Raw genomic sequence first — 20,969 nt, 5'->3', positions numbered from 1 at the left:
ATTAGTAAGATCGAAATAAGCGCGCGGTCTTGACTGCTAATTAACACACGAGACGGCCGCCGTACAGCTAGTCTCATGGATGCATAAGAGCCGTCTCTTTCAAGATATTGTGTCGTCCGTCGAAAGAAAAGAGGAAAAAAATTAACGTGCAGACGATTCAGCTCGGTGTGCGTAAACGTACCAAACAGGCATTACCTGTTTTAATTAGCCACGAGACTAATGCGGGACCGACGTGGCCAATCCGGAATTCCAGCGTACCGTGGCCGTCTTTCCAGCTCACGGACAAGAAGATGGAAAAGGCATGAGGTGCGCGGTACGCAGATGAAGGTGATTTCTGCAAGATAAGAGCGGATATCGTGTCGGAGATTGCGACGCAGCAACTTTTCAAGCGAACGTTTATATTATCGATAATAAGTGTATCTGTCCGCATTTGAAAGTGTCGGTAGCTTTTAATGCTTTTTTTATTTTTGTTTCGCGCCGCGTAAATTTATTATCTTTTATTTGAAGCCACGATAACATCAACATCGAAGTTTGCAACGTACGACGTAATTATTTTCACATTTGCTAATTTCATTTTTTTCTCAACTTGAAATTTCATTTGTAGTCTTCTTTTATCGCGTGGCAATTATTTCTACGTCCACGATTAGTTTTATTACTTCAATGACTGATAAAAAGAAGAAGAGTTGTATCAGCTTCGTGATATTCGCGTTGTAGGTATAATTACTAAGTACACAGCTAGCGAGGTATCCTATGTGAAAACGGTTCTCTGACGCCATTCACGCCACTTTTTAAATGGCGCGAAGGTATTAAGAATCATGAGAAACGTTTCTCAGGTGCGGTTAGCCTGGCCGTTAAAATACGAAAAGAAAACATTAATTAGAACGTTGCTTAAACCACTTCCCGGAACTGAGCGATCACTTGGTCTGATGCATAACGCCCTCGAAAATTTACGACGGAGAACTTTCTTAACAACCTGTAACTGGCGCGGCGTGCTTAAAGCAGATTTCAATTGATAATGCTTCGCGCGAATTGGTGCGGGGATTCTACCAGGAGAACAAGCGAGATCTCGCGATGAAGAATCGCCGTAATTTCTTCCGGACAAGACTACTTACTCACTCTCCGCGATCGCTGCGGATTCAAGAGAACGAGGGATATATCCTGATATCTTGGCGCGGGCGTAGCGAGAAAGATCATGGATTTGCGGCAAATGAACTGAAAAGCGGCGGGGTTCCCATGAAACTTAAATATATGCCAAGAAACGTTTTCCCGTCGTGGATAACCCGGACCGTGTTCGTGATAGAGAGAGAGAGAGAAAGAGAGAGACAGAGAGGAGTAGAACCGCAAAAAGAAAGAACTCGCGAGCGATGGACGATGCGGATACAGAGAATTGGTAGAAAGACGTGGTAGAACGAAAAAAAGAGGTAGAAGATAAAGACGAAGAAGACGAAGGGCGTTTGAAAAGTGCGACGGTATAGTCGTTCAGGACACACGAGGTCCTCTCATTAGCGGATCTGCATGTCTCGGTCCTCAATTATCCCATTCCTCTCCACGGCCTCTACTCTGTTTTCTCTTCGAAATTCCAGGTGGACGTCTAATACAATATAACAGAGTTCATTTCGTGCCAATTTGCATGTACTGCTAGCTAATTCCGCGAAATTGAATTTGTCGCCGCGCCTTTCCTCTAGCACGTGCTCTCCGTTTGTCGTCCGTTCTTAACGACGCACAACGAGCTGCTGGACACCGTCCAGTGTCTACTTGTATCGAATATTTTTCGATTTTCTCTGTAAGAAGAAAACGATCGCACAGTACCGTTGCAAATAGATTTTGATATTTATCTCTCTTACTAGCTTTTACAATCGATGTCGCGCATATTATTTATAGGTTTAAATTTACTACAAGAGAACGATCCACATTGGGATTTGTACACGAATACTTGTGGTAAACTCCACCGCCGTCGCGAGAAAACGATCGATAAATCAATTGCATGCTAGACCGCAAGCGCGTAGGGCAAGTCGAGGTTCGTCGCGGAAGCCCCTCTATACTGTAGGTCGCACAATAATATTTCAGACACAACAATAACAACAAACAACACATTTTTGTCATCATTTATTAAAATTATATGCAACTAATTATGCAGACTCACGCAAGTCGATAACCCTTTATGTATGAAAAACAAAATACAATATGCATCATGTCATACATATTTATATAAAAATAACAAAAACAGTTATTACATCGATACATCTCTAATTTTTATTTGTTAAAGTTTCATCAACAAAGAAAGTGTCTCATTATGTCCGCGAACAGTATCTATAACATCAGAAAATAGAGGCAGGATTGATGCTTTGAATTTATTAAAGCACAAGATGAAGATAAGGCGCAGTTTATTTGAGAATTTATTTATTTTAATTTCAGAGAATTTTTATTCGAGTGTCCCAAGAAGGACAAGTTAAAGGTACAATAGATTCCTAATATAGATTGCATTCTAATGAGTCTTTGAAACGCCGCGCCGTTAGGTCGATACCGCTTGGAAAGAGCTCTCGTAAAGTGTTCACGAGATGTCCGCGGAATAAAAGGCAAGACTCACGACCGTTTCCCACCTGTTTCCACCCTCTATCAGAACCCTTTTTTCCCCCTCGTTCTCATCCGTTCTCTCGCACCACTCCTCGGAACGGTATTCCACCGGTCGATACAATGCATGGGTCTCGCACTAATGACGTTAAAACGCCGAGGTACAGAGGTAGGGCCTGTGATTTCTTCGTCGGTATTTCCGGAAGAAATTTAATTTGCTTAATCGGCGTTGGGCCAGCGGGATGGGAAATCACCGGCGCAAAGTTTGAACAGAGTTGTACTCTCGAAAGGAGAAATTTCATTGGCGTAACACCGGTTTCTTCTACTATGCGCGAATTGTTGATCTTCGCAGCCAATATCGCGCAATGTCAAATACGCGAGAGAAAAAGTATCGCTAGCTCTTAAAACACTCTCTTGACACATTTTTTTCCTCGTAAATTTATCTTTTATTTTTTTTGCTTAACATTTTCATTTTCGCAGTTTCCGCTTTTTTCTCGGCGACACCATTGCCTCAATAGCAAGTTTTCAAACATCTACAGTCCGTGTCTTTGCTCCGTGTATTTTTTTGTAACGAGCGGGGAGCTAGCGGGAGGGATTGATTCGGTTTGTGCGGCGTTTCAATGCTGGTGTGGTGTCGTTAAAACGCATTGTGAAATTAAATGCGGCGAGCACGTAAAAGCTGTCTGCGCCTAACAAATGACCCGCCAAACGAGACAGCAAAAGCGACCGAGGCGAGCTACGCTTCTACAGAAACTTTTGAATGCGGCCGACCATGAATCGGGCAAGACGCCGCTTTACGCGCTTAAGAGCAGTCTAAGTACGCGATGATTTTCAGAACTGAACAAACCATGACATCGTCCCTTTCATTTTATAATAGCAAACGCTGATAAATTTCCACCTCGTTAGAAAGCATTCTCATTCTCTTATACAAGTATCATGTTTAGCGCGAGCGTAATTAAACGACGTCAAGTCTCCTTCACTTCTTATTTCTAAGATATCAGATCCTTGAGTTATCACTAATGGTTGTGCACAAATTAATTTTACTAATAACAATTATAATCAATTTTAATTTGATTTCTTTCTAAAAATTTCGTTATACGTTTTTAACTTAATAAAAAAAATAAAAATATTTGCAATATAGTCGAATCACACAAGGTTTCTTTTAAATGGTCTGAAATTTCAAAATAAATTGTTTTACTTCAGAGTAATTTTCTTTCAATGAAATCATAACATGAAGCCGTTCATTATCTAAAAGCAGTGCATTCCCCTTTATTAGGCCGCCACGTTTCGCTCCGGTGAACATTATCGCGTAATAACACGTCGGAAAAGAGCAACGAAATAGTTACGCCCATGGTCGTCGAGCCCATGGTCGTCGAGCTGACGCGCAAAATGCTTTTCCTTGCGAGGAAATAGGGGAGGGGGTATGAATGGGTCTAAGAAAGCGTCGGCGGAATACAATAATTACTTCACCTCAGATTTACGAGGACCGGGAAATTGAAATTTTCGTACCACGCCGGGCACAGAGGGGCAATGTGCGCCGTTCGCACGCAGTACAGAACATTTTCAATTATGGCATTATAATTTGTTGCCTCCGTCGTGGTAAAGCTCGAATGCACGGCTGTGCTGCCAGTACGGATTATATTAATTTAATTTCGTCTTCTTTGACCATGTTGGCCGACTTCGTAGACGCGGCCTCTTGCCTCGATATATATATATGCAAGTGCCGTATTGCGTAAATACTAGAGTACTCTCTTCTGTGAATGTTCATTAAAAGCTTAGTTAACGTGTCAAGGGTGCTACAGGATTTAAGAGAGAGTATTATAATGCTTCTATATTAGTTTTTCTCTTTTATGTGATTTATTTTATTCTTGGCTAAGTTTGAAGTTATACGTATTGCGTTCGCTGTTGAATCAGCGAATGCGAAACAATCAACCTGCGGGACTCTATCTTTGACCGAAGCGTCGCACTGCCTTCGCAAAAAAAAGAAAAACAAAAGAAAAAAATAGCTCATGAAAGTAATTAAGCTGAACCGATATTGCCGGCAACTGCTACGACCCACGTACACTCTCGGGTGGCGGAGAGAAAAAAGATGGAAAGGACGGCTCAGAGGTGAGGGGGAACTTGGTCGGAGCTTTCGCTAGGGGCGGATGTGGTCGACGGCAGGGGTGGTTTGCGCCGCCGGCAGAGGTAGCACGGAAGGCGCAGGGCGCAGACTGGAAAAGGGTGGCTTGGATGGAACGGGACAGGATGGGAGGGCACGAGGGGAAAACAGGGGTGGGTGGAATGAGCGGCTAGTGTCAACACTCGCTCACTTTGTGAACCCGCCAACTCGCTGCAAACCCGGTAGCGCGATATTAACGTTTCCCCCGCACGTAGCGTCGAAAATCCACCCCGGCCTACCACCTCCTATCGTCGCGCTGTGCTGCCACCCCCTGCATCCGCCGCCGCCACCGCTACGGAACGCCCGCGACCACGAACGACCACTTAAACAAACATTCCGCGCGTTTTATTTGATATTTTACACATGAGTCGGTCGAAAATGAAATAACTCCGCGCGATACGTTTATTGAACGACGTGCTTCGTTCGGCGTGCTGGCTCGCACACCACCCGTATAGACACAAACGCACACATTCAATTCATATACGTGCTCGTGGCCACGAGCACACGGTCTGTATATAGAGTCGTCTCAAACAGACGCTTCTCTTTGACGTCAGTACTTCTTTCGCGAATTGCACAGTCCCCCGAACACGGTGTACGCGATTCGATATCCGGACAGTGCTCCCCGCGCGCCACGGCGGAGCGGAGCCACGGAAGGGAATGGTCGAGTGCATTAGCTTGAAATGCAACGCGCCAACTATTTGTCTATTGACGCACTAGAACGGCTCTCTTCGTTGCGAGCAACGAGATGGCGGTTGTTTGCCAAACGGCGAAACGTCTGCTCGTCTGTTTCGTTGCACCGCTGTCAGGTAACAAACAAATCGATTTACCCATTGCACCTCGTTGGTCACATCGGCGAACGAGCAATACGTTTGAGCTTAGAGTGATTGATTTTTTTTTTTGCCTCGGGAACCACTTTCCTTTGTAGTTTACACGTGTCTCGCTTTTACTACTTTCGATATATCAATTTATTTCCCCCCATTCACCAGTAATCTTTTACAACTTTTTATATACAGATGCAATAATAGTCTTATTAATAAGTCGGACGTAAAGCCGCGGTGCTGAAACTACACTCTGTAATGCACTCGTAATACTGGTAATAAAACTCGGTAACTCGTAAAGTAACTATGTTCTTTGTAACAGCGACATAAAGTATCGCCATTTGGTCTGTGATCGAAGTGACATTAATCCCGGATTTTTTCTCCGAGATTTAATGGAATTCTATTTGTATGACCGGTAATATTCTGGTATTTAATAATCGGCCGTTCTCTTTTACCCTTTTTTTCGCCGCACGCGCTGGAGCTTTAAATTCGGATGAGAACGCATCGGACGTTATCGACGATCCATGCACGGTGTGTGTAGGTGACGTTACACTTTCATCGCGCCTCCCGATACACGGTATTTGGATAAAAAGCGCGCAGCACATGGAAAAAGGTGTATACAGTATGCGGGCGTTAGACGGTCAATTTCCGCGGCTTTGATTGGCGGTAGGAAAGAGGGGAAACGTTATAACACCGTCTGGCATGACGCTGCAACGCGGAGTGCAATTTACTGCAAACGGTCGCGGTTTAAGCCGATGATAAACGATCATGCTTGACCATGAAGGGAACAAAAACGAAATGACTTTTCAACAATTATTATCCGCCTATCAGCGACAAATCATTATACAATGACGAAAGTAAACAAAGTCAACAACATGGAAAATCAGCATACCAACTATACCTAAGATAAATCTCGAAAACTACATAGGATATCAAGAAAATGAAGCGAGAGGTCGAATGTGCGCGCGCGCGCAAGTATCCGAGTTTGCATTCACAGGATCAAAAAGAAATCAACGCGAAATTTATTCTCAGCCTGTCAAGACGATTCTGCATGCACCGTGGGTGCCCGACCCGATCATTACGAACACGTCCAGGATCGCGCGAAAGGGAGGGTTGCTCGATCAAGGTGGAGGACGCAACAGAACGGAGGAGAGGAGAGGAGAAGAGGGGGATGTTAAAGTAAGAGCGCGTGAGTTCTCGCGTCGGGGTTATTGTTCTTTATTTCTTTTCTCGTTGCTCGCCCTCTCGGTTCCTTCCTTTGTAATCCCTCTTCGGTGCGAAGGCCGTGAAGACGAGACACGTGTGCGTGCTCGATATCCGTCGCTCCACCCACGCATCTGCCGTGAGTCCATGAGGATCGACGAGCAACGATCCCCGATACACGGAAGGGAACTCACGAAACCTTGTTTATTCCCGAGACGCGACGAATAGCGTATATTTTAGCGAAAACCCTAATCGCCAGTTATTAATATTGCATCCACGTCCCAGTCGAGGATTAGGCGCGCATTCCCGCTCGGACCCCGCGGTTGCGTCGTGATAATTGATTGTCGCGGATTCGTCATATCCAGCTTTCCCATCTAACGCGACCTCTGTCACTGTTGTAGCATTGTTTCTCCGTCTCTCTATGCACCGCGGGCGGGTCACTGCTGTAATTGTTATCCAGCTGGATTATGCGAGTATACCAGTGGTTCAGGGCCACGGGCTACTATTAAGCTCGCTATTGTATCCTGTATACTCTATACCACACAAACTTGTTTCCCAAATATCCGGATATAGTGCAGTTAGTTACATGAAATACAATGGAAATGGCACTTTTTTCCGAATGAATTTATTTCTGTACACGTACACCGATTATACATACAACATTGTTTAAAGTGCGAAATTATGCAAACAAAATGGATTTCGGAATTGTAGAAATTTTTAAAGCACACATACCAATACACACATATCAATACATGTGTCATTATCATAGGAAAAGACCTATTGATATCGTTAACCTTTAAAATGATATTTAACGTTTTTAATGGCAGAGCTTATCTCTAATTATCGAATCTGGTGCTAACTCCATTTCAGCTAAAGGGGTCTTTTCCTATGATAATAGTGACACATTATATTTTTTTCTTATTGTCGACTATAGTGCCGATTCGTAAAAGAAAAAAACAAGGAAAAGGATATTTATCTGCATCGATCTACTTTAGTCAATTGATATAAAGCTTCCTGTAATTCGATAGTTGATATTCTCTCTCAATCTATCAGTAGGTAGAATCTATCAAACCATCAATAGATTGTTATTTGTAGGAAAATGGTAAATATCTCGACCATTGTACATCGATCAATGTTCCGTAGAGCGTTTAGCGTGCATGATATCAATTCGCTTTCGATGATCGGCCGTGAGCATCAACGTGTATGCCGATAGGAATCATTTATTAATTTTACGATTCGACGATTCACTGCGTTCGGAAGGCAGCGTGAGGTATTAATGGTATAACGCCGGCGCGGGATCATTAATCACATGGGCGATCGGCGCACGATCCATTTTTCGCACATGCTAATCGCGGTTTATTAATATTGCATCGATTACGGCCGTCGTACGGCTTACGCGAGGGGAGAATAATCGATGGTCGTTGGATTCGTCATTTGGTTCTGCCTCTATCTGTTACCCGCAGATCCGTAAGGATTATGCGTATGTGCCTTTATCCCGCGATCGGTCGTTGCTGGATAATCGTGCACATGTGCGCCAGTACTTACGTCTAAGCTGAAAATATCATACACATTATCCGAATGCTATATACAGGAGTGCAGGCGGTTTGTATAGGAACTATACGCGGTGATCCTTAAGATAAATTTATTTTCAAGATTGAATTCGTGAGGTACTCTTAAACTGAGGAAAAAATTTGCACCTGGCGAAGCTATGTCGTAAGATGCGACAGACACGTATACAGTTTATTTCCGTATGATATTATTTATTTTACATTGTGTTTGCGAAATAATTCTTGCGGATAAATATCTTTAAAAAAAAAACCGATCTCGTCGTATACTAAATATTACTGCATCCTTGGGGCGGTGTACTTCTCGTTCTCGATGCGCAAACAAGTAATTAATCAACTTTGCACACGATATGTCACGAAAGGTCCACTCTGTCTACTTTCGGGTACAAAATCGAGACATATGCTCGGTCGCAGGCGGTCGAACGTGGACCAGCTCTTTGGATTCGCGCGACCCTTCGTGATTTAATGGATTGGAATGGGCCAAAGGTCGATTACGTAATTGCTGCGAGTACGACGTGGTTCCAGAGAAGAGGAGACAGAGAACAAGGAAGATAGAGACAGAGGGAAAGGATAGCCGAAACGATATCTCGAACTTTCGCGAATGCTATGTCCATTTGTCCGTGAAGAATGGAACCCCACATTCTGAATCGTACTTCACGAATTGGTTGCTTACGAATTGGTTGCTTCGCACTTACAATAGCAACATCGATTGATCCGAGAGACAATAACGGTTCATCGAAGCCGAATATAAAAGGCAATCTTGAATTTTGTTTATTTTAACTTTTCACAATAGACTTGGATTTTCTGAAATCTTTCTCTAGACATTCAATATGAAACTATTAAATATTTAAAACTCAATACCAAATGCGATTAAAACTCATTTATGATTCAAAATTTTGAATTGCAGCCGGCATAAAAAATACATATTCCGGTAAAACCATTGTTTCTAGCGTGTATTAAACGAATGCATGCGGGAACGAATAAGCGGGCGAGGGGAGAAAATATTTATGATAACCGATAATATCCGGCTCGAATAAAGACGCAATTTACATAGAATCAATTTTACCCCGCAAAGCTCCGATTTTGATTATGCGACCAATCGATCCGGTAATTGATAAATTGTTATTAGTTCCCCAATATGCTTGGAGGCCTTTCACGCCACGGACGTGATTTATGAATAATCCTGTTCGTAATCCACGCGGAGGGTGGTCCCTACGAGTACCATGACGAGAAAGCATTAGAGAAGTAGCGAAAAAAAGTACACGTACACACACACGTGGCATATTCTCTTGAGTATTTTATGAACGTGACATCTTCTACGCTAAAATTGCGGCGTAGATGAACGTTGCTTAACCGAGACTTTAGCACAATGTCGTACTGGCATGCCTGAATCTGCACGAGCTAATCGTCGTCATTAATTATTGGATTTATATTGTAGTCTGCATTATGTAAGAAAAGCGGTAAGGCACGACGGGCGATCCATCATTCCCAAAGATACGCCTCCTCGATTTGCCGTCACGAATGCACGTACGTCATGCTACCGCGCACGTGTGTAGATGGTACTCAAATTTTCATATTATAAAAGCGCTTTATCTTTCGGACATTACAGATATTACACAACTGAAGATCGTAGGATATACTTTCTGTAATTAATGTGTGCATGCTCCTCCCGTTTATTGTTACAGCGCTATCAACGTATTATCCGCTGTAAACAGTGATAATAGCGTTTCTATCTCGAGTAATTTATTTCAATTTGTCATAGAACAATTAATAAATGAACTTTAAATGTGTCTAATAATTATACGGAATTTGTGGTTTTCGACATATCGAGACATCACGAATATTCGACGGACGATTAGCCGGCTGATAGATTGTCTTCGAATCAGCCCGGCCCGTAATAAATTGACTGTGCTTACTCATTCTATCGCGTACCAATTTTCCCTAGTCGTCAATTATTTTGTTCGGAGTGGATAGGATAGTTAACTAAGTGCCGGAAGACGCTGCCAGTCTTGGATAGTTTTCGCAAAGACACTTTTGGATGACCGCCAACCTGGAACAAGGAGACGCGAGTTACGAACAAGCTGTTATATATTTTCGCGTGCAGTGTTTCTCTCTGTACATCTTTCCTCCGTCGTAAACAAATATTGTTTTTTTGTTAAGAAACATCACGCGTAATGTTACTTCAATTAATTATGAAAATTAATTTGCAAATCTTTTGTATGCAAATATACTTGCCAAAGATTTGCACTTCGCCTTTTTTTAATATCTAAATATTTTAATCTACGTATCGTAAATATTTACATTTTGATTTTTTTTATAAAAAAATTTGTCATTGCTTCGGGTTGTCATTTAAACACGTCGAACTGGTTTTTTTTATAACATACGCGCGAGTCTGAAACTGCGCAAAACCCCTGAACGAAAATTGAGGGTCGTGTAATCGGGAATGTGACCAACGAACTGCGCGAATAATTTCGGTGAAGCTGGTATCACGAATGTAAACGGCTACTCGGACCACCGCCGACAATAATTGAAACCGCATTCTCCGTGCCCATTAATGTTCTCTCTCTCTTACCTCTTTCAACCATTCTCTACTTCCGCCGTCCTTCTCACTCTCACTTTTACGTCTGTCACTATAGTCGTCCAACTATTATTCTCTTTCCTCTTTTAAACGCGAATCTATGATTTGGAAATCCTCCGCAGACGGCCGGGTGGATGGTCGCGTCCCAGAGATATATGGGTTACCCGGAGCTTCATACAAATTGAATTTGCGCAATTACGGCAGTAATTACATGGAGATAGAACTATTACAGCTTCCACATTAGCGTATCTCGCCTTATTTCTCTGTACGAGGCGTCTCTGTCTCAGCCTATAATAATTAAACTTAATTGTTTGTAAAGTACACTTTATTACGCCGAAAGAATTTTACTGCAGCATCTAAAACTTTAGTTAGATACAAATCTGAAGATATTTTTGTTGTAACCATCAAAATAATCATGCAGGACATTCAAGCACAATAAACAATTCTGCAAAATTTTTATATATTCTAGCAATCAGCTTGAGCGTCTAAATAATTATTTTGATGATTTAATAACAATATTTTTATTGTAACTTTGTATCTATACTTTTAGATTTTAGAATACATGGAAGAATAGCAAGAGCTATTCTTTCCATGTATATTTAAATAAGATAAGACTGTAGGTTTCTCAGAAAATTGAAAATTCTAGCTATACATCAGTTACATTATAAATGTCTGCTGAGACCACTCAGAAAATGATACTATTCATATCGCGGTCATACATCTGCATCACTTCTAAAATATTGCATCTTATAATCTTGTCAAAATCTACTATATATCTTTAGTGAAAATAGTATGTTGAAAGTTTATTGAAAGTTTATAAAATGTTCGCTTAAATATCGAATTAAATATCGAGAGATATTTAATTGGAGTTTTTAAATATTTATTGTGATAAACGTTCGAAAGTGATATTTTTATAAGACTATTTTTACCAGGATTCTAGATGTTATTAGATTTTTGTCTGAATTAATTTTTGTACAGAATTAAAAACTGTACTGTAAAGATATGTCTTTCATTTACTTTTGTCTTTGGCTTCAATTTTGAGGACTTGCATTAAGGAACCATTTTATTGGAATATCAGTGAAAAGTTTTATAATGGTGCATTCTATATTCTATTATGTATGGATTTTTAGTTATAAGAAATAGAACTCGTTCGTCTAATGACAGTACCTCATATTGCTCGCTAAATACTCTCTGTTGTAGAGATGTTTGTTATTTATGAACAGACTGTTTGTAGTGAGAGATGTAGTGAGAATTGTTTTGATGCATGTTGAATCACTGTTACATGTTTTCAAAACGTTTCTTATGGTGTTTGTAACATGTTTCCAAACAGTATAATCATCAATGAAATTCTTCACAAACATGTGACCATCAATAAAATTCATCACAAACAGACATAAACGCAATCTTTCACTAATCATTTTCGACGGGGATAAAATGAGACCATAATTATATTCTTTTGTTAAAATTTTCAACAACATATATCCTCTTACAATTTGATGAAATACTTGGCGCAAAATCTTTCTCCATGCGAGATTACATATAATTCAAGAGATGAAGCTTATAAACCCTTCCGTGTTTCAAGTCTTCTCAAATTTCACCGTGTCAAACCCGTGCTGTTGAAAGACCATGGACGTTGCAACGTAATGAAAATCAGTAGGGTAGTTTCGTTGCAGCATCGGGCGAAGGCACGCGGCGGATCGTGAAAGAGGATATCGATGTCTGGCGGAAAACCCTTCGCGGCGAGAAGGGTTGCGGCCACGTAACGCGACGGTGACACTGCGTGTTCTATCTCGTCGACGAGATGCAAGGTGTAACCACCACCGGCAAACAGTTGTAAAGAATTCGTGCGCCTAGGTCCGTTGGTATATGCCAGAGCGCTATCTACCTCGAGCAGCACCCCCGCTAACTACCATTTATCGCGCGCCACGTCGCTGCGTAATCAATTCCTCCACCGCGTGGCTCCACGGCCGGAATTTCAAAACTTTTCAGTCTTCTCTCTTCTTCCTCTTTCCCCGAACGTACTACTCCACGAACGTTCCCCGAACATGCCTTCGACCCCGCCTACGAGTCGCGCTTCTTGATGGGCAGCCATGGATGAGGAACGGAAGACCTCCTGCGAGGTTTCGCCGAGTGGCTTATATCAGATTAAGCTGCTGTTTCCACCCTTCACTAATTTCCAATTAATTATCTCCGCGCTGATGCACCGTAAGAATGTCGTGCGATTATATTTTTGGAATATCGTAAAACTTGGAGACTTCCCACGATAAATTGTCTTAAAAAAAATTGACAAAGATGAATGTAATAGCTTTTGCAATTAATTATTAGTATATTTGACATAAAAAATAAAACTAAAACAAGTGTCTTATTATTTTATAAACTCTATATTTTTAATCTTAAAACATTTGAAAAATATCTATTATAATTAATTTTATTTTAAAGTCCATTAATTGTGTAAGTTCTACTAATTTATAAATTTAACAAAAAGTAGAATTATAGAGTCGTTGAGTTAGATCGAGTATATTTATCGACTTGCCAAAACGTTATTGACAAAGTCATGGATCAAAATTAGTCCAATAAAAATTTTCATTTTTTCATAAAATAATGATTTTTATTGGTTCATTCGTAAATTGGCGCTATACAATTTTGTACGACAATTTGTAAAATCTCACAGCGAATTTATCTTAACTAACGACGCTTGAAATAAGAAACGTAGTAAGTCGCCGTAACGGAACGGCGAGACGAGTCGATATTCGAGAAAAGGTTTAGAGCCATAAGACGTTTCCCTCGACTCTCTACTTAAAAAGTATCACCCTACCGTAAGGTCGCACTTAATGGACGCGAAAAATATTGCGACTGGTTGGGGGACAGGAACTGGGGTGACTATATACCGTTTCGTGGTCGCATTTGACATAGTCCTAAAGCGAAAAACGCATTTCACAAACTCCAGAACCCTTTGTGTCGGCTCATTACGTTCTTTCCATTATTCAATTAATCGCAGATATTTATTATCATTCAGCAAAGGCGCGAATTGAGCGAAAAATGTGCGTTGTTGACATTAACGTCACGTTAACTGTTAAACTGCTTGGCAAAAAGTGGCCATATATCAATTATTGTTATTAAAGCTGTAGTGGGGTAAACACAGTCTGTATTTTGTGAAGCATGTAAACGATTGGGCATATTAAAGAGAAAGAGAGGAGGAGAGGGAGAGAGAGAGAAGATAAATTTTTATTTTAACAGATGACAGTCAATTTTGCTTTAATGATTATTTTATTAATTAATGTAATAAGAAAAGAGACTAACACAACTTGAAATTGAAACGGAACCGATTTTTAAAAGAATGGAATATAATCAAGATGTAAAGCGCAAAAGACAGGAGCAAATTCCTCGAAATATTCCTCGCCGTTTCATTTCAAATGTATCTTTACCACGCTTCGAGGTTTCTGTTCTATATATTTCGAGTCAACGTTTTGCCTCAACGATGCGGCAAAATGAAACGGAGTTATGCGCTTCAGATGCAAATGAAAATTTGGAAACGTTGCTTTTAGTCTACTCTCATCCTTGGAAAGACGATATATTCACGAGTAGTTCACAAGTGGTAGCCACACGCAAAGAGAATTATAACAGTTGTATATTGCTCGAGGACAAATTGTATACAAATTAATATTAACTCGCATTTGATACTGCTTTCTTCTAAGCATATATTTTTAAATAATCTTATATTTGGTCACACATATTTGTAGAGTTTATGTTTAAACGCTTTCGTTATTCAACTATTACTAAATTTTTCTTAACGTTTTTATTTTTTTCATACACACGCGAATACAAGAAAATACAAAAAAAAAGTAAAGATGTAGATATCTAAACGCGTTTTTTATCTACGGTTCGAGATAGGTTAATTTATCAGTCCATCGATATTCATGGAGCACGATCAGCAACGCGCAGGAATCAAGATATGGGTGGCCATCTCAGGAGCATATCAAATTGGAAGTATCGGACGTGGAACACACGTATGAGATAGACTATATGGCGTCACGCAAAGGGCGAGAAGGGTTGAGCGATGATATGAGAGACTAGACTCGGCCGCGGACTATACTGCGAGGGCAGGAACGGAGGACCGGATTGATTAATAGGGGGTACATCTGTTACCAGCGAGCGAGAGGGTGGATGGCAATAGTCCGGAGAAGGGATAGCTCGCAGTTAGCATTAATCACTGCAACACGCCGCGGCCTGACTGTCAGGTCTCGTATAATGCCCATTGGCGCGGAACCAGTCTGTATTTCCACCTGGGACAGAAAGCGCGAGGTCCCGTTCGGGCACATCGGAGCGTATAAACTTGCCGCTTTCTCGTAATTAAGTCTCGAATTTCAGCAACGTCTTGCAAGTGTTTAGCAAACTGCCGTGAGTTGGCTAGTTTCGTCGAGCATTTAGCGAATCACTTCGAAACAAACAATATCAACAAGATGAGAAATGTTCCGTGTAGTTTAACATTTGATGCTGTTGTTTCTTGGTTAATGAGGTTACCAAATTATGTACATGAAAAATCGCACCATCGACCGCGAAGTATATCGGTAAACAAAGCGCAATTTATTTCAAATTGGGTACAAATTATATAAAGAGATTTTTCTTTTCAATTACTGTTCATTAATATAAAATTGTTCTAAATAATTCAAAGTCCTGTAAACGACAGTCACGAGTATTGATTTTACGAAAATCGATTATTCTCTCCGAAACAGGCTTCGGCAAATGTGTAAGCCCCCCGCTGAGTATTATACTTAAAGTGCCCGAGATTCCTGACATATTGCCCCCTCGTAGCCGTAATTAATAAAGGGGGTATCGCGGCGGGCACCGATTACTTTCAGAAGGGCGCTAACACCAGCTCAAAATTTCGTTTCCCCTCAATATAAATCCCAACGTATCTATTTATTATATTTAATTCAATAGTCAAGTGTATTTATAGCGTTACGCATAAATCACGTGCATTGTACGTCGCCCGTTGGATCATGCATCGCTCAGAAATTGATTTCCGTACGAAATGGTATACGTATGCGGCATACAAATCCCTGCATGCATTTATAAAATATGCTGAGGTTATTAGATATTTCATTTTGCCGGCCATTAATCTCACTGTGAATTATGATACGTTCCATTATGCGCACGCTATGTGCATTGTAGTTATCGACAACCGGAAAAGGAATGATAGAAATGCATTTTACAAGTTTCTTTCTAAAATAAATTCTGGCTCGCCAACATTATGTATATGAATTAATTACTTGTTATTTGTTTCTTCAGAAATATTAATTGGAAAGTGCTATTATAATTACTAGCTGGGGTAACACACAAAACAGTGCTACTGCCCATTTCCATAAACCTCAATTACCGTGGGTAGTTCGTCACGTGGAAGACGTATAGATGGAATATTCGCGTTCGATTCAAGCCGGGTTGATACAATACGAATTTGCGGCTGCACCATTGTGCGTAAATTGAAATACGGCAGACCGATCGTATATCCAGAAATCAATTAATGTCTTTTACGCAATCTAAAATCCCTGTTATAGATCGCATATGCGATAACAGCCTACAGTACATTCTTTTTATGTATTATATTTGATTATCTTTCAAAAACCTTAATTAATTGATTGCTTAAATCGATACATTTTCATAATTGGGGAATTAATTCAGATATGCAATGTATTCTATTCTGCATACATTTTTTTAAAACTTCTTGAATATACTTCCTAAAACTTATCAAAAACTTTTTGAATTAAAATGTTTCATTTTCCATTCTGGAGAAAATGTCTCTGTTTTTTTTACAATAAATACTTAAAAATGTTTAAACGGCGTTTAAATTTAAAGCATTAAAGACCTTTAATGCTTTAAATCTAAACATCGTTTGGCATTAAAATATTGTTAAGTATATAAAAAACAGAGATAGAAATACAACATTTTAATATCTTCAAATTCAACATTTTTTTCAAGTATAATAGTTAATTACGTTTTAATATTTGGAATAAATTTCTTCATATAAACATATTCAATATAAACTTGCGTGCTGTATTTGAAACATTAACGATGATATTCATATTTAGAGCATGACTGTCCTATTGCGGCTTGAATATCTGAATACAGAAGCAGAATAAACTATATATCCGTGGGTGAGCTCGTCACATGGAAGACGCGCAGATGGAACGTTAGCGCATGAATCGAGGCAGAGTGGTACAATACGAATATCTCTCTGGTCTCGCTATTGTGCGTGAAAGGCCGTAATACGTCAGGGGTCTGTAGTCATGGCCGTCGTAACGACATGACGTTTACATCGGTCCCGCGGAAATTACCCCAATTAGCTGCGCAAAATCAGCCTACATCTACAACTTCTATGCATTCAACAATTATGCATATATACATGTAAAAAAAAATATAACTAGGAAATAACGCATGCTTTTGTCTGTTTTTTGTCTGAAAGAAAAGTAACGATTTGTGTGACATTATTAATGATCGTTGTGGAAGTAAAAATTCTTTTCATTTAAATATTATATATGAAATGTGGATCTTTAATATTTTTTCAATGCGCTATATATATTTCTCGTTTTAACAGCTAAATATTTTACATTCCTTTAAAATACAAGAGTGATGGACATACGAAAAAAAATTAAAGCTGTGAAAGTGGAAAATCAAATCCGACATTTCCACTGCTTTCACTTTTTCATCCATTTTTATCTCTACTATTACTATCTTCTCTTTTTACCCTTCTTCTATATTCACATTGATTATATATAAAATGTATATGAGAAATGTATATTAAAATTACTTCCACACATTAAAATGTTCTCTTTTTCTGACGCGCACAAAATGATCGTAATATATTTTATATTTTACATGCAAAGCCGCTGAAAAAATAGCATAGCGATAAAATTTTTGGTTAGTTATCTCGCGATGAAAAAGAAAAATTTGTTGAAGTTTCAATTAACCAATAATTTGCCGTCCGTATAATTGTCGGTAATTTACAGTAAAAATGCTTTTTCTTTAAGCGTAAAGTTAACTACTGCGTTATTTGAAGCCTGGAAGATAATCTTCAGCGAATACCTGGTTCGTACTGTTCAGAAAAGTTTCTCGATTAAAATTTTTTGTTCCTCCGCCGAGTGATGAAAGATGGAAAGATGGAAGGTATTGAACGTAAATAGCATTGAAGGATCCGTCTTAATAGCCGTGTAAATTTTTAACAAATTTAACATAAGTTTATCTCGATTCTGCTTATCATTTAAAGGAATAACTTCAGCGTTTTCAAAATACCAGAAAATAAAAACTAATATAAACTTATATTACAGTAATCAATTAATATTAACTTTTATTACCAATAACGAATTTTGAATGTTACACGTATATTATTCAAATTTTTTGTTTTAATAAAAATTTTTAAATAGTTGAGTAATAGTTTTGTTAAAAAAAATTGTATCATCTAATTTTTCATCTGAATTTATAGAATAAAGTTTTGAAAATAATAAGTAGCTAAAAATTAAAGAACTCGTTATTATTTTTCACTTTTGAAATTCTATTTGTTTTATAAATAACAAAACTATAATACTTTTAATTACTCGGAACACACTTAAATTGGCATAAAAAGCTAGACAAAGTTGGAAAACATAATATTAGCTCTACTAAACTCGTAAAAATAATAGTGCAAACTTGACGTAAAATAAACTTCCGCAACGACGATTATCTCTACAACGGGATATTTTTACTCGTGTGTGATTACATTATACTACAAAATTACAACCACAGAAAGTAAGAGACAGAGAGAGAGAGAGAGAGAGAGAGAGAAAAAAAAATTTCCACAAAAATAAACCTTATATATAATAATCTTTGAAAGTCCTAGAGATGGTTTCATAAAAAGCCTTGTTTAATTATCGTTTAAAATAATTCCGTTAACAAAAACGTTCGTATCTAAAAGATACATGAGAGTAAATGACGAACCGGTGGTTCAGTCGAAAGATGCAAGTAAAAGGAAGAGCAGTCGAAGTGTGTCGGGGTCTGTATATAAGTTTAGTCTACGACGACGTACGGGCACCATGTGTCCCCCGTCAGAAAACATCCACAAGAAGCTTACTGACAAGTTGTCAGCGCGGCGTCCACGTTTGAGGGCCGACGAGAGACGTCAGGACGAACAGTGTAAACACAGGAAGCGACGACGAGGTAGAAGACAGCCCTCCAGGAAGCAGTGACCTCTTCTGATCGTTTTCCCCGTAATTTTTTTCCCACGTCGGTACTTCCACGTAGTACAGTTTTGTCGATCCGAGCCGAGTCTAAGCCGGTGGATCGTTGATAATTCACATCTGCACCGGGCGGCGCGGATTCCCGGGTGTAGCGTTACGAATTTATTCGACATCTCCACGCGCGCGGAAGAGATTAAAACGTAAGCGGAAAAAACGAGGATCGTGAAACGACGCGACGACCGCTCGACTGCGAGCACGTGGATATCGGTGACACTCGTCGAGCATCAGTCAAGCACTAATTGCGACCAACGTGGATGTTGAAAGACAACATCGAGCACAGCATGAACTTGTTAATACTATTATATATTTGATATCGTGTTTTGGATTCTAATGCTGGCATAGCAAACTGATTTTAAAAACTATTTGTGATATTTGCAATCAAGAACTATAACAAATCTTGGAGTAAATAATTACATCAGAAATGTTTCATCTAATCATTTCATTAGTTATTCGTATAATTTTATTTTATTTGCTTGATTGTAAATATTGTATACGTGCAAATAAATTTAACGGAAGAGACGAAAGAACGAAGATAGAGAGGCAAGACGGAATAACGTGGCACACAAATGATCATCTAAAGTACGCTCTTCAGATGACGCAAGTTGATAAGCACATTCCCGTTATGCGTGTATTGTGGAACTTTGCATCGACAGCGCGTTGTTACAATCTGTTACCAGCCATCCATCGGATCTCCGTAGCATTCAGTAAAAATCGCCAATTGCACTGCGTGGGGTCTTCCATTTCGAGATCAAAGGTTTAACGATATTGCACCTTAACCTGTGATCTCGTACTTCCCACGCAATTCCTATATATATATATATATATAGAGAGAGAAAGAGAGAGAGAGAGAGAGTGAGAGACGCTTATCGAGAATTCTATGTCGAATACTTATTTTTAAATCAGAAATTCAAATAGAAAAAAAGTTACGTAATCTTCTCCATAAATACAAAAATTTATTTTGCTGAATTTAATACAATGTTAAATATTTTTTTTTATCCGCGAGTATTAATCTTCCAATAAAAAAAAATGTTTTATTTTATACGCGAAAATACAGGCATACATTTATGCCAAGTATTCGATTTCATTTTATGTCCTCGCATAGTTGAAATTCGAGAAATTTCTGTTCACATAGTTAAAAAATACACAGTAAAAAAGTCAATAAATTTCTGTACAGAAACTTAGTATCCGGAAAATTTAAAACTTTTCCATACATATGTTACTGTCAATCGATGGACAACATACCACTTAGGGTTCACAGTTATAAACGCACTTTTCGCGAGAGAGAACACAAATGAACAAGTCAGAAAGTGGAGTATAATAGTCGCTCAGAACGCCTGTTACATATAACTGTCATAAAGTAAAGAGGATAGACTTGAATAATTTGATGTTTAGTTTTAATTCTGTCATCACATCGTGAGATTTTTGTTCACAAAAAGAACATATTACATTTATATGTAATATGTTCTTAATATTAGTTCTTAGTATCAACACTAATCGTACATAAAAATAGAAACATTTCTTGCTTGTTACAATACAGATTTAGTAAGATACATAAATCAATGCATCAACAACTAATATTTATTATTGACAATTTATCATCTTAACTGTTTAATCCGGAACTGTCTCGACACAGCGATGCGCGCGAACTGTTGCTCAAGCATCGGAAGATAACGGAGGTCGGTTTCGATCGCTCGATATAATCCGGATCCGCGTCGGTCTAGAGGTCACAGGTCGTGGGGTCAGGTCGTCGCCAGGTGTAGCGGCAGGTATACAGGGGGTTGACCTGTAAGGGTGCAAACGCGAGCG

At 39.3% G+C, this 20,969-nt stretch overlaps 1 protein-coding gene and 1 long non-coding RNA gene across 2 annotated transcripts in view; one reads left to right on the top strand and one right to left on the bottom strand.

The window, feature by feature from the left end:
- Positions 1-20,969, top strand: part of LOC105193437 (discoidin domain-containing receptor 2) — a 167,809-nt gene that overhangs the window by 3,723 nt on the left and 143,117 nt on the right. The gene's annotated exons all lie outside the window — the stretch shown is intronic.
- LOC120358650 overlaps positions 8,993-20,969 on the bottom strand; it is a 423,202-nt gene continuing 411,225 nt past the window's right edge. Inside the window, exon 7 of the long non-coding RNA XR_005575556.1 lies at positions 8,993-10,368. This is a non-coding gene — a long non-coding RNA (uncharacterized LOC120358650). The remainder of the gene's footprint in view (positions 10,369-20,969) is intronic.

Source organism: Solenopsis invicta, chromosome 9 (assembly GCF_016802725.1).
Source record: "Solenopsis invicta isolate M01_SB chromosome 9, UNIL_Sinv_3.0, whole genome shotgun sequence".
Classification (NCBI taxonomy): domain Eukaryota; kingdom Metazoa; phylum Arthropoda; class Insecta; order Hymenoptera; family Formicidae; genus Solenopsis; species Solenopsis invicta.
Note: the sequence above shows the minus strand (reverse complement) of the source record. Positions and strands in the feature narration are given on the sequence as shown.